This window comes from Hipposideros armiger, unplaced genomic scaffold (assembly GCF_001890085.2).
Source record: "Hipposideros armiger isolate ML-2016 unplaced genomic scaffold, ASM189008v1 scaffold_2, whole genome shotgun sequence".
Classification (NCBI taxonomy): Eukaryota; Metazoa; Chordata; class Mammalia; order Chiroptera; family Hipposideridae; genus Hipposideros; species Hipposideros armiger.
The window spans coordinates 2612198-2623879 of record NW_017731352.1 but is presented as its reverse complement, the minus strand read 5'-3'; positions in this window follow the sequence as shown (position 1 = coordinate 2623879).

Sequence of the window (11682 nt, the reverse complement as noted above, 5' to 3'; positions counted from 1 at the left end):
TGTTTGTTTGTTTGTTTGTTTGTTTGTTTTTGTTCATTTTGTTTTCTAGATTCCATATATAGGCAAAATCACCTTTCTCTGTCTGACATACTTCACTCAGCACAATACCCTCCAGGTCCATCAATGCTACCGCAGATGGCAAGAACCCTTTCTCATCCATGGCTGAGCAATATTCCATTGTATATACGTACCACCTCCCCTTTATCCATTCTTCCAGCGATGCTGGGCTGCCTCCACATCTTGGCCATTGTAAACAATGAACATATAGATGCACACGTCCCCTCAAAGTAGCATTTTAGGGTTTCTTCTGATAAATACACAGAAGTGGGATTATTGGGTCCTTCATTGTTTCTTGTTATAGCCATTGTTTTAAAGTCTATTTTGTTTGGTATAAGTATTGCTACTCCAGCTTTTTTGTTTGTTTGTATTTTATTACCATTTTCATAAAATATCTTTTTTCCATCCCTTTACTTTCTGTCTATGTGTGTCTTTCAATCTAAAGTGAGTTTCTTGTAGGCAGCATATGTAATAGTTTTGTTTTCTTATTCATTCAGCCCTCGTATGTCTTTTGATTGGAGCATTTAATACATTTATATTGAAAGTATTTGTTGATAGATACGTAGCTATTGCCCTTTTAATATTCACAATTTTTATTTTTTATTTTTTTCCATCTTAGAGAAGTCCCTTTAACATTCCTTGTGATACTGGTTTGGTGGTGATGAACTCCTTTAGCTTTTTCTTGTCTGGGAAGCTCTTTATCTGTCTTTTGATTTTAAATAATAGCCTTGCTGGGTATCATTTGGTTGTAGGTCCTTGCTTTTCATCATGTTGAATATTTTGTGCCAATCCCTTCTGGCCTGCAAAGTTTCTGTTGAAAAATCAACTGACAGTCTTATGGGATCTCCCTTATAAGGTACTAGTTGCCTTTTTCTCGCTTCTTTTAAGATTCTCTCTTTGTCTTTAATCTTTGCTGTTTTAATTATGATGTGTCTAAGTGTGAGCATGTTTGGATTCATCTTGTTTGGGGATCTCTGCACTTCCTGAGCTTGTATGTCTATTTCCTTTGCCAGATTATGAAAGTTTTCACGCTTTATTTCTTCAAATAGGTTTTCAATTCCTTGCTTTCTCTCTTCTCCTTCTGGTACCCCTATGATGTGAATGTTGTTATGCTTTGTGGTGTCCCGCTTTTGCTATCCTCATTTTTCTGGATTCTTTTTTCTTTCTGCTCTTCCAATTGGGTGTTTTCTTCTACCTTGTCTTCCAAATAACTGATTTGATCCTCTTCTTTATCTAGTCTACTGGTGATTCCTTCTAGTGTAGTCTTCATTTCAGTTATTGTATTATTCACTTCTGACTGGTTCTTTTTTATGGTTTCTATGTCCTTGTTAATGCTTGCTATCTCTCTGTTGAAGTTCTCACTAAGTTTCTTGAGCATCCCTATAACCATTATTTTTATTTTATTTTATTTAAGATTTTTATTGGGGAATTGGGGGAAGGGGAACAGACAAGTTGCTGTCTTTCTGTTCTTCAGTCTAATTGTGGAGGATGTTGCTTCACTGGCCCAAGCTGGCACCATCATTGTGCTCTTCCCGGGCGAGGCAGATCAGTCGCCGGCTTCTGGACGGCCGCTCACGGCGGCTGCTGGCCGCTAACGCTGGCTGCTGGCTACACACGGTAGCCCATGGCAACCCACTGCCACAGGGACTGCAGCCTATGCCATCATCAGCGACTCACAGCAACCCAGCTCCAGGTTGAGCTGTTGTTCAGCATCTTAGCTGTGGAGGGCAGTGTCACTGGCCCTCATATGTGGGATCCGAACCGGGGCCCTCTGGCATCCCAAGTCAGCTCTTAACCATCGCACCACTTGGCCGGCCCCCTATAACCATTATTTTGAACTTTATCTCTGGTAGGTTGCTTCCCTCCATTTCATTTAGTTCTTTTTCTGGAGTTTTCTCCTGTTCTTTTATTTTGGACATATTTCTTCGTTTTCTCATTTTGGTTGCCACTCTGTTTTTGTTTCTATGTATTAGGTAGATCTTCTATGTCTGCCAGCCTTGGCCAGGTAGCCTTATATAGTAGGTGACCTGTGGGGCCTACTGGCACAGTCTCCCTGGTCACCTTCTCCAGGTGGTCCAGGAGAGTCCCTTGTGTGGGCTGTGTGTGCCCTTCTGTTATTGTTGAGTCTTGACTGCTATTGGCACATCAGTAGGTAAGATTGGTCCTCAGGCTGACTGGCTGTGGAGTTTGGCCACATCCATAGCTTATGGGCTGCTGTTTGGGGGCCTTGCCTCACTGAGTAGAATTTGCCCCAGTGGGTTCTGTGCCTGTTGAGACCGCTCTTTATATGTGCCACTTGTTGAGCTAATTGGGCAGTGCTCTGCTGTGGTCTGAAGTCAACCTCTAAGTATGTTGGGTCTGGGGCCTCTTGGGACGGGCTCTGGTACAGGCCCAGACCACCAACTACTGTAACTGGGCAGAGACTACCTCATAGGAGCTACAAAGTGACCCGTGTTGTTTGATGCCTGTACTAAAGTTGGAGGAACATGGAAAAGGCCACACTTTATACCGAGGATGGTTTCTAATAGTTACAGGCTTGGGGTAGCTGCAAAAAATTCCAGGACACCCTCAGACCTGCTGCCACCTGCTGGATCCCTTAAGGTTCAGCCAGTGACGAAGCCTTGTGTGGTATGAGAGTTGGGTGAGGCACTTGAGTGGGAAGACTTGTAGAGTCACTTGAGTGAAGACTTGTGGTTACCAGGTTAATGTAGACTCTGGTTTGGTGCCAGTGCTGAGCCTGGAGCTACTCAGCAAGTCTCAGAGCACACTGAGGCCAGTTGCTACCCAACTGGGGCCTTTCAGACTCTGATAGTTTTCCAAGAAAGAGTGCAATGCTGGAGGGGCTGGCTGTTCATGGAGAAAATGCCTCCGTTGTTGGGAGAGTTGGGTGGGGTGGGGTCCAAGGGACTCAGAAGGATGGAGCGAGTGAAGATCACCAGGCCAATCAGATTCAGATTTGGCCATGGTATGGAAGGGCTAAACACAGGGAAGATGGGGCCTGCTTGCCAGCTGCATGGGAGGAATCCCCAACACAGGGAAAATGGCAACTGTCCTCCAGCCTTCAACCAAAACTACACACCTCAGTTTGCCCCTGTATATCTCTGATGCCCCCCGAGTCACTGTCTTCTTCTGGAGCCCAGGGTGAGTGCCTGCGAGTGAGTGAGTTGATGTGTGGGTCTTTAAGAGGACATCTGGGTTCCCTGCAGCCTTCTGTCTCCCCTGGATGGTCAGAATCCCCACTGTTTTTCACAGTCAGATGTTGTGGGGGCTCCTCTTGTTGGCACTAGTACTCCAGGCTGAAGAGGCCGGTGTGGGACTGGGGTATTTTGCTTCTCCATGGGGAATCTCTATGGCTGAAATATCCCTCCTAATTTTTAACAGGCACATGGAGATTTGGGGCCAGCTCATTTCGCATCTCTACCCCTCCTACCAGTCTTGACATGTCTTCTTCTTTATATCTTTAGTTATAAAACTTCTGTTCAGCCAGACTTCAGATCATTCTCCAGGTTGATTGTTTTATATTTTAGCTGTAATTTTAATTGTGTTCACGGAAGGAAGCATGGATAATGTTTATCTGCTCTACCGTTTTGGATCTCCCTACTCATTATTCTAATTTGATGCACAGAAAAGTAGTCAAGAGAAAAACTATGGCACAGCCATGGTATAGGAGGCACCATAGGGGAAGGAATAACTGGGTTAGTTGGAGAGAAAAAGTTTCTACTGGGCCTCAGGTGGCCCATGGAGATAGAAGAGGATGTAAAGGAAGAAGGTAATGAAGAGAGGGTCAGAAAAATGATCATGAGCAATAGGAAATATGTTTCTCTATCCCTAGTGAAAATGAGGTAGGTCTGGAAACCTATGAACCTCACCTTTCAAAGGACTTGAGGCAGGCATACCTCCAAAGTGGCAGAGGCTACTAACCTAACTTCAATTTGACTTAACAGAAAGGTAGGAAGTGGAGCAATGCTAGGGAATTACAGCAAGAACAGCAGGGGTGAGTGTGCCACAGTGTGGAGGAAATCTACATGGAAAGCCCCCATATATTCAGTCGTTATGAGACCCAGCATTCTTCAGCCCCAGTGAGACTTCTGATCCACCAACCTCACCTCACTTTCCCTCTTCCCTACAGTTCTCCTTGTATCTTTACTTCCCACTTGGCTCAGTTTGGATTCCGTGGTTCATCTGTAAAATCACACCCTTACATAATATTCAATTCACCTGCCCTTCTCTCCCTCCATGTTTTCATAGCAAAACCTCAGTTCTGATTAAACTCAACATTCCCCCCACTCCCTGCCTGTCTCTGAACAGCTGGATGTGGTTGGAGGAAATCCCACAATTGAACTGACTCTGCTGAATCAATCTCTCTCTCCCTCCCTCTCTCTCTCTCTCTCTCTCATTTCTTTTTTTCTTTTTTTGTTTTTATTTTTAAAATTCTTTAGCTTTTTCTCTTTCTTTCTTTCTTTCTTTCTTTCTTTCTTTCTTTCTTTCTTTCTTTCTTTCTTTCTTTCTTTCTTTCTTCTTTTTAAAATCTTGTCTGCTGTATCTCAAGAGCTGCAGCCTTGCCCAGCTGTCGTGCACATTGCCATGGTCAAGTTAGTCTCGTCTTCTGAAATGACTATTTTGTACCTTTTCCTCTATCATCAAACAGTCAATATCACTTCTTTCCATCTCACTCCTAGCTGTTGGTCTGGCTCCTTTTTTCACTGAAAAAATAAAAACAATCAGCAGAGAATGACCTCAAAATCTTTAAACATACGTGCATTGGTGGCCATGCATACTCTGCTTCCTGATAGCTACAATGAATATCCCACCCTGATCCTACCACAGACACCACATATACACTGGTCCCTCAACCTCTTGCCTGATCAAGGTCTTGTTTCTGCAATGATTCCCTTTCTCTGCATCATTACTGTCTCCTCTCTACTGGGTCATTCCTGTCAGAATGCAAGTATGTGGTGATATTGCCTAGTTAAGAAAAAACCTTGATCCCACATCCTCCTCTAGTAATGGCTCCATTTCTCTTCTCCACTGAGCAACAACACTCCAGGAAAAAGATACCTTTGAAGGACCATATTGACTGGGACTTTTCCTGTGGTCTTGGAACTAATATTGGGTTTTTGGAAAAGTCATGATGTATTTTGTCTGTGTTTTTCATTGCAAAAATGTGTCATGACTTTTCTGACAACCCAATAATTAGGGCCAAAGATGGGACAAAGGGGAGTGTATTAAGAGATAGTTTCACTGTCTCTATTATCCCAACTATCACCTCATTTTTCCTATCAATTTAATAGGCTTATTAAAAAAAAGAAGACAGGATCACACTGGTTGAGTTGTCACCTAGTGAGGAGGTCTACAGGCCAAAATCCTCTAAATATATCTTCAACTTCAATCTCTCAACACTCTGGAGCTCCATACTCACATAAATCCATCTGTCTATCTTACATTTCCAATTGGAATCCCAGTAGGCGTTGCAAGTTGGACGTCTTCAATATAGAACTCGATTTTATCCCTCAAATTTGCTCCTACCCTCATTTTCTCCATCTCAGTATATTTACCTAGATTTTACACAGGTTGAACAACCAGGAATCATCATTGATTATCCTATTTCCCTTATACCCACATCAATCTAACCACGAGTTATACCAATTCCGTCTTCAAAATATATCTTGATCAGACAGCCTCTCCTCACTTCCACTTGCTGGTCTAAGTTATCCCCATCTCTCATCTCTCATTTGGACCCCTGCAAGATCCTATTTCTGGTCGTTCTGCCATCATTCTTGCTTCCCTCCCACATCTACTGTCTATTTTCCACATAGCAGTGGGAGTGCTCTATAAAAAGAGCAAGTCAGTGATGTCACCCCTACTCACAACCATCCAATGGCATCCATCACACTTTGAATGAAGTCCCCTCCTTATCAAAGCCATGAAGCCAGCATGAACTGGTCTTCCCCTTCCTCTTGACCTTACTCTCACTCTGCTATGGCCATACTGGCCTTGTCTGGCTATCCCATCTAAGATAAACCCTCTTCCCCCATCACTGTCCATCCCCTTAGAAAGCGACCTGCTTCCTAAGGTCCCTGCGCCCATGGAGACAAGCTCTTTTCAGTGATGACCACTGATGGGCTTGCCTTGGGGGAGGGAGTGGTTGTACACCTGGCACTAAATAGCCCACCAGACAGAAAGGAGAGTGGCTAAAAAAAGCAATGTGGCATTTCTTACATCCTGAGTTTATAGAGCAAAGCACACACCTGCTGGTAAATGGAACACTGTGGTAAGAGTATACATCCTTCCTGTATTAAACATTTTTTAACATTGTACGATGTTGATTGACCAGAGGGAGACAAGGTGGAGGCAGGGTGACATGCTTGTATTGTAGACCTAGGGAATGCAGAGGGACATTCTGGAGGGAGAAATGTTGTAGGGTGGGAAGAATATGCCAATCAGTAAATACCCCATAAAACTGACTTAAAATTTCTTTTGTTTAAGAACAGAGCTTAGTGACTTCATCTTCTGGCTGTAGTAATTCTCTTTTTGTTGGTTTCACACTGGAGTTGCGATTAAGTAGTGGTTGATTCTAGTGAACTCTAGTCAGCCCTGAAGGACTTGGATCCTGGTTGAGTCCTATCAGTGAGACCTGCTACAGGAAGGAGAAATTTCTGCCATGCTCTTGTTTAGGGATTATTATGTGTGCCTGAGGAATAGCCAGGATTATCTAGGATCTTGCCTTGAGGGAGGGCTGTTAGCACCCCCAGATCCCTGCCCATAACCTGGCCCGTGAAGGCTGCCAGGACCCTGGAGGATTCAGCCTGCTACTGGGCACTCTCTCAGCCATGATGGAGAATAACATAAGTGAGTGTAGATGAGGTGCTAGGTGCTTGGCAGAGATGCTTTACTGTATTAATGCAGAAATCCTAATACTCGCCTTTGGAGGGTCTATCTTGCTGCGTTACCTTAGTCTTTTATTCACTGTTGTAACATTTATTGTGCACACATTATATCTCAGACATTGTTCTAGAAACTATGGTTACAGAATGAAGACCATATGGTTGCTCTCATGGAGCTTACACACAGGTACAGGAGACCAAGTAAACAAATAAATAGATGAGTAAGCCTGATATCAGACAGGATAATAAATGCAGAGTCATTTGATAGGTCAGTGGTTGTGTAAGTGCGATCCACGGACCTCTGGGAGTCTCTGAGAAATTTACAGGAGGTCTGGGAGGTCAAAACTATGTTCACAAAAATATTAAGATGTGATTTGGCTTTGTCACTCTCATTCTCTCACAAGTGTACAGTGGCATTTTCTATAGGCTACATGACATGTAATGGTGTCGCTCTGGTGTGTAATGGCATGCGTGCAATATGGTAAATATTGATAGATACAACCCACATAACCCATATAAATTAAAGCCCCTGGGGTCCTCAATAAGCTTTAAGAGTGTAAAGAGGTCCTGAGACCAAATAGTTTGAGAACCGCTGTGATAGACAGAGACTGGGGTGGTGGGGGAATTTATACATTAGGAGATCTGTGTAAAAAATATTAGTACTATTCAATTGGGTATGCTCTGGGGCACTGGGGTTCTTTGAACCCCAGGAAGACTTTTTTTTTTTGTTCCACCTTTTACTCCCACTTTTATAAACATAAGACTCACATTAGGAGCCTAGGAAGTTAGAGTTGGGGCTATCCGTGATAGCAGCGATGAGAAGCAGAAAACCCTAAGGCCTCAGGGTCCGGCTTCAGCCTCCACGTGCCAGTGTCTATGACACGGAATTGTTAGGACTTGGTTTATCCTGGCACAAACTCAGGAGGCACAGGGCAAGGAGCCCAGGAAGCTGGATCACTCCTCAGGTGAGTTGCTGAGGCTCTGTGTGACATGACTTCTGCCGGGCCACTCAGCACATTGTTCCCCAGTGTAGCTGCCTGAGCTCGACAGCCTGTCAGCTGCATTTATTGGGAACCCGCTAGCAATGTGAATGGGTAGGTGATCCAGGCATTGAAGTAGCAGTTCCCCAGAGTTGAGGGCTAAGTTATCTATCTATCAAATCCTGTCTCTCTGCTGACATCTGGAAAAACTAGGTGACACCCACACACCTGAGGCCTCCGCAGCAGCCCAATTAAAGGTTGCAGTTTTTCTTTAGTTACTTTCTGACCTTGGAGTTTGAGAGTGTGGGTATTGTGCGTTGCTTCTGATTAAACTGCATAAATGACAAGCATTTGGAAATTAACATAGGTGAACGTCCATACATGTGTGTTGCACATTTTCTTGGGTCACTTTCAGTATAACCTAAGATTGATCCCTGGACAATGACTGATCACTGAGCACTCACTTATTTCCACAGGCAGAAGCAACCTGTCCAGAGAAAACCCCAAACATGCCACTGGATAAAGGTTTAAATGGGCTTTCTGCCAGTGAATTGCATTTGATAGTTGAGTGGGTGCAGCCCATGGCAGGAATCCACACAGCTCACAGGAGATCTGTGGGGCCCTGGGGTGTTGCAATGTCATTCTGTCTGGGTAAGTGACAGCCAGGATGTGGGATTTGGTGATTATTTTTGGTTTGGTTTGTTTCTAGCTCAGAAGAAAGACTATATATAACATTGAGAGAGGCATAACTTCTAGATTGTCAAAGTTGGTGCTAATAGTGAATGATATACTAATATATGTTACATGGAACCACAAGCTTGCAAGAGCAATGCTCACGCACTAGATGAAAGGATAAATCTTCCGTTGTGTAATGGGAAAAGAAAGCTGGCAATGTAAATGCAGTCTTAATATTTTTTTCAGCATTGGATGTGTAATTAGGCATTCAGTGACTTCCTCATCTAAGAAAATTTGACTTTAATGGGAGCTATGTGGCTAACTATGGAAGGAGTCTTTTGAAAACGCAGGGGGTGAGGATGGGAAAGTATTAACTATGAAGATGGATTATTTCCTTGGCCTTGAAACAAACAAATGAAACAAGCAACCCCATCACCACCAATCTGCCAGCATATAAGCTATGTGGATAGACACTTGACTCATTCCGAGCCTTGGAAATTAAGCCAAGAAAAGAATGGTCAGTTAATTTTCATCTTCTAATGTGTCTGTCATTTAAGGTCCCCCCGCAAAAGGGCTTCTTCTGCTTAGTAAAAACAATTTCATTGGTGTCTGGAAACTTCACAGTTTGAGATGCAGTATCATGATGTCTTGGGAAATTATGGTATAATCTTGGGTAAATCCAAAGTTCACCATTAGGAAGAGAAAGTTTGAACACATTGTTTAATCAAAGCCGAAACAATAGGGGCTTTGTCCCCCGCCCACCCTACCCCCCAAACTTCCAGAAAATCACTGGGAACAGCTAGGAGCAGTAACAGCCTGACCAGGATGAGTTCCAGATTGACAGCACTAAAGATGTTTGCTGGGTGCCAAGGAGGAAAGGGTTAAGAAATGAAGGCAGAAACAAAGTTTAAAAATTGGAGACTGTGGGGCCGGCCGAGTGGCGTGTTGGTTAAGAGCTGGCTTGGGACGTCAGACGGCCCCGGTTCGGATCCCACATATGAGGGCCAGTGACACTGCCCTACACAACTAAGATGCTGAACAACAGCTCAACCTGGAGCTGGGCTGCCTGTGAGTCACCGGCGACTGCGTAGGCTGCAGCCCCTGTGGCAGTGGGTTGCCATGGGCTACCGTGTGTAGCCAGCAGCCAGCGTGAGCGGCCAGCAGCCGCAGTGAGCGGCCGTCCAGAAGCCCGCGACTGATCTGCCTCACCCAGGAAGAGCGCAATGATGGTGCCAACTTGGCCCAGTGAAGCAACGTCCTCCACAGCTAGACTGAAGAACAAAAAGGACAGCAACTTGTCTGTTCCCCTTCCCCAAATTCGCCAGCGCTGTTCCTATCCCCCAATTCCCCAATAAAAATCTTAAAAAAAAAACCACTGGAGACTGTGGACAGCCCTCAAAAGCAGCCACTCACTTCCTAAGACCAAGCTCCCCCTGCGTGGTTCATCCTGGGGGCAGTCTTTCAGAGGGCACAGTCTCAGACAGTGGCACTGGGTCATCCCATCATATCTTCAGTTTAAATGGCCAGGATCTCTACATGGTTTCCACACACAGGGATTAATAGTCTATTAGGGAAAGGAATTCTTTTTAATCAATAGTAATTTAAAATTTTCTTATTTTGAAAGAAAATAGACCTACTGTTCCTCTCCTGGCATTTTACAGACAGTATTTCCAGCTGTCAAAAGGGGGCATCCTTGCTTTTCCAGACAAAAGAAATAACAATTTGAGTTTGCTTTTAGGAGATGCCTTGGTGGGAGTGGTAGGCAGCAGCAGAGCTCAGGGTGATTCTAAATAGAACAGGTGTGCTATTAAGGGTACACCAGCCGGGGTAGACCCTGAGTATCTATAACCTCCCTCCTGGAAGCGTGGTCAGGGCCAGCAGCACCAGCACCACCAGCAGCACAGGGATCCTGTTACAGGTGTCACAGCCCAGACCTTCTGGATCAGAATCTGCATTTAACAAGGTCCTAGGTGGTCAGTGAGCCCCTTCAAGTTTGGGAAGCTCTGATCCATAGCTGTATCTCTCCAACTTCCCTGGGGGTGCTTGTTCAAAACAGATTCCTCGGCTTGCAACTCTAACTACCGACCCTGCATTTCCAGTAGAGAGGCCTGGTAAATTGTATATTTAGCAAATGTCTCAGGTGATACTAGTTGTGAGTGAAGTGTGAGGAATACAAGATACTTTTATATTATTGTAGGAAATACATAATGATCTTAAAAAAACAAAAACTGCTTTCTCCAGAAACTGCTTTCCTTTTGAAAAGGTGCAGTCTCCCTTTTCCTTCCCGTTCCTACTCTTGAAAACAGAATGCTCATTGACGGGGAAGCCGGAAGCCGAGAAGAAGCGCCAGAACGGTTGCCTGCCCAGGTAGCAGGAGAGGCCACAGAGGCCCTGAGCGCGCCGCGACGCTGCGGGAACTGGGATGCTGCCAGCAGAGGGCAGCAAAGCACGCCCTGCCGCAGGGATTTGCAGCATGTGCAGTGTTGCGAGACCAGAGGCAGGGACAGTGGAAGTGGCCTTCTGCTACTTGTTTCTGGGTCTTTCTGGAGCTGTTGGTGGTCCTCAGGTCTGGCTGGACTGACACTATATTGGTCAAGTCAGTGGGGTCCCCAGTAGACTGGCTGGTCTGAATGGGCCTGTTAAAGTCTGAACCAGCGCTGTCCAATAGAAATGGAATGTAAGTCACACGGATTGTTTTAACTTTTCTAGAAGCTGAATTAAAAAAATAAAAAAGAGATCTTGCTCCCTGGCATATGCTGTCAGTTTGGCTCAAATAAACTAATATATATGTGTATATATATATATATATATATATATATATATATATATAGAGAGAGAGAGAGAGAGAGAGAGAGAGAGAGAGAGAGAAAGGAAATAGATGACATTAATTGTAATAGTATATTTCATTTAACCCAATGTATCCAAAATGTGATCATTTTAACATGTAATCTATATAAAAATTAATGAGGTAGTTTACATTCTTGTTCTGTATTAACTCTTTGAAACCCAGTGTGTATTTACACTTGCAGCACATTTCAATTCGGACCAGCCATATTTCAAGTACTCAGTGGCCACACGTGACAGTG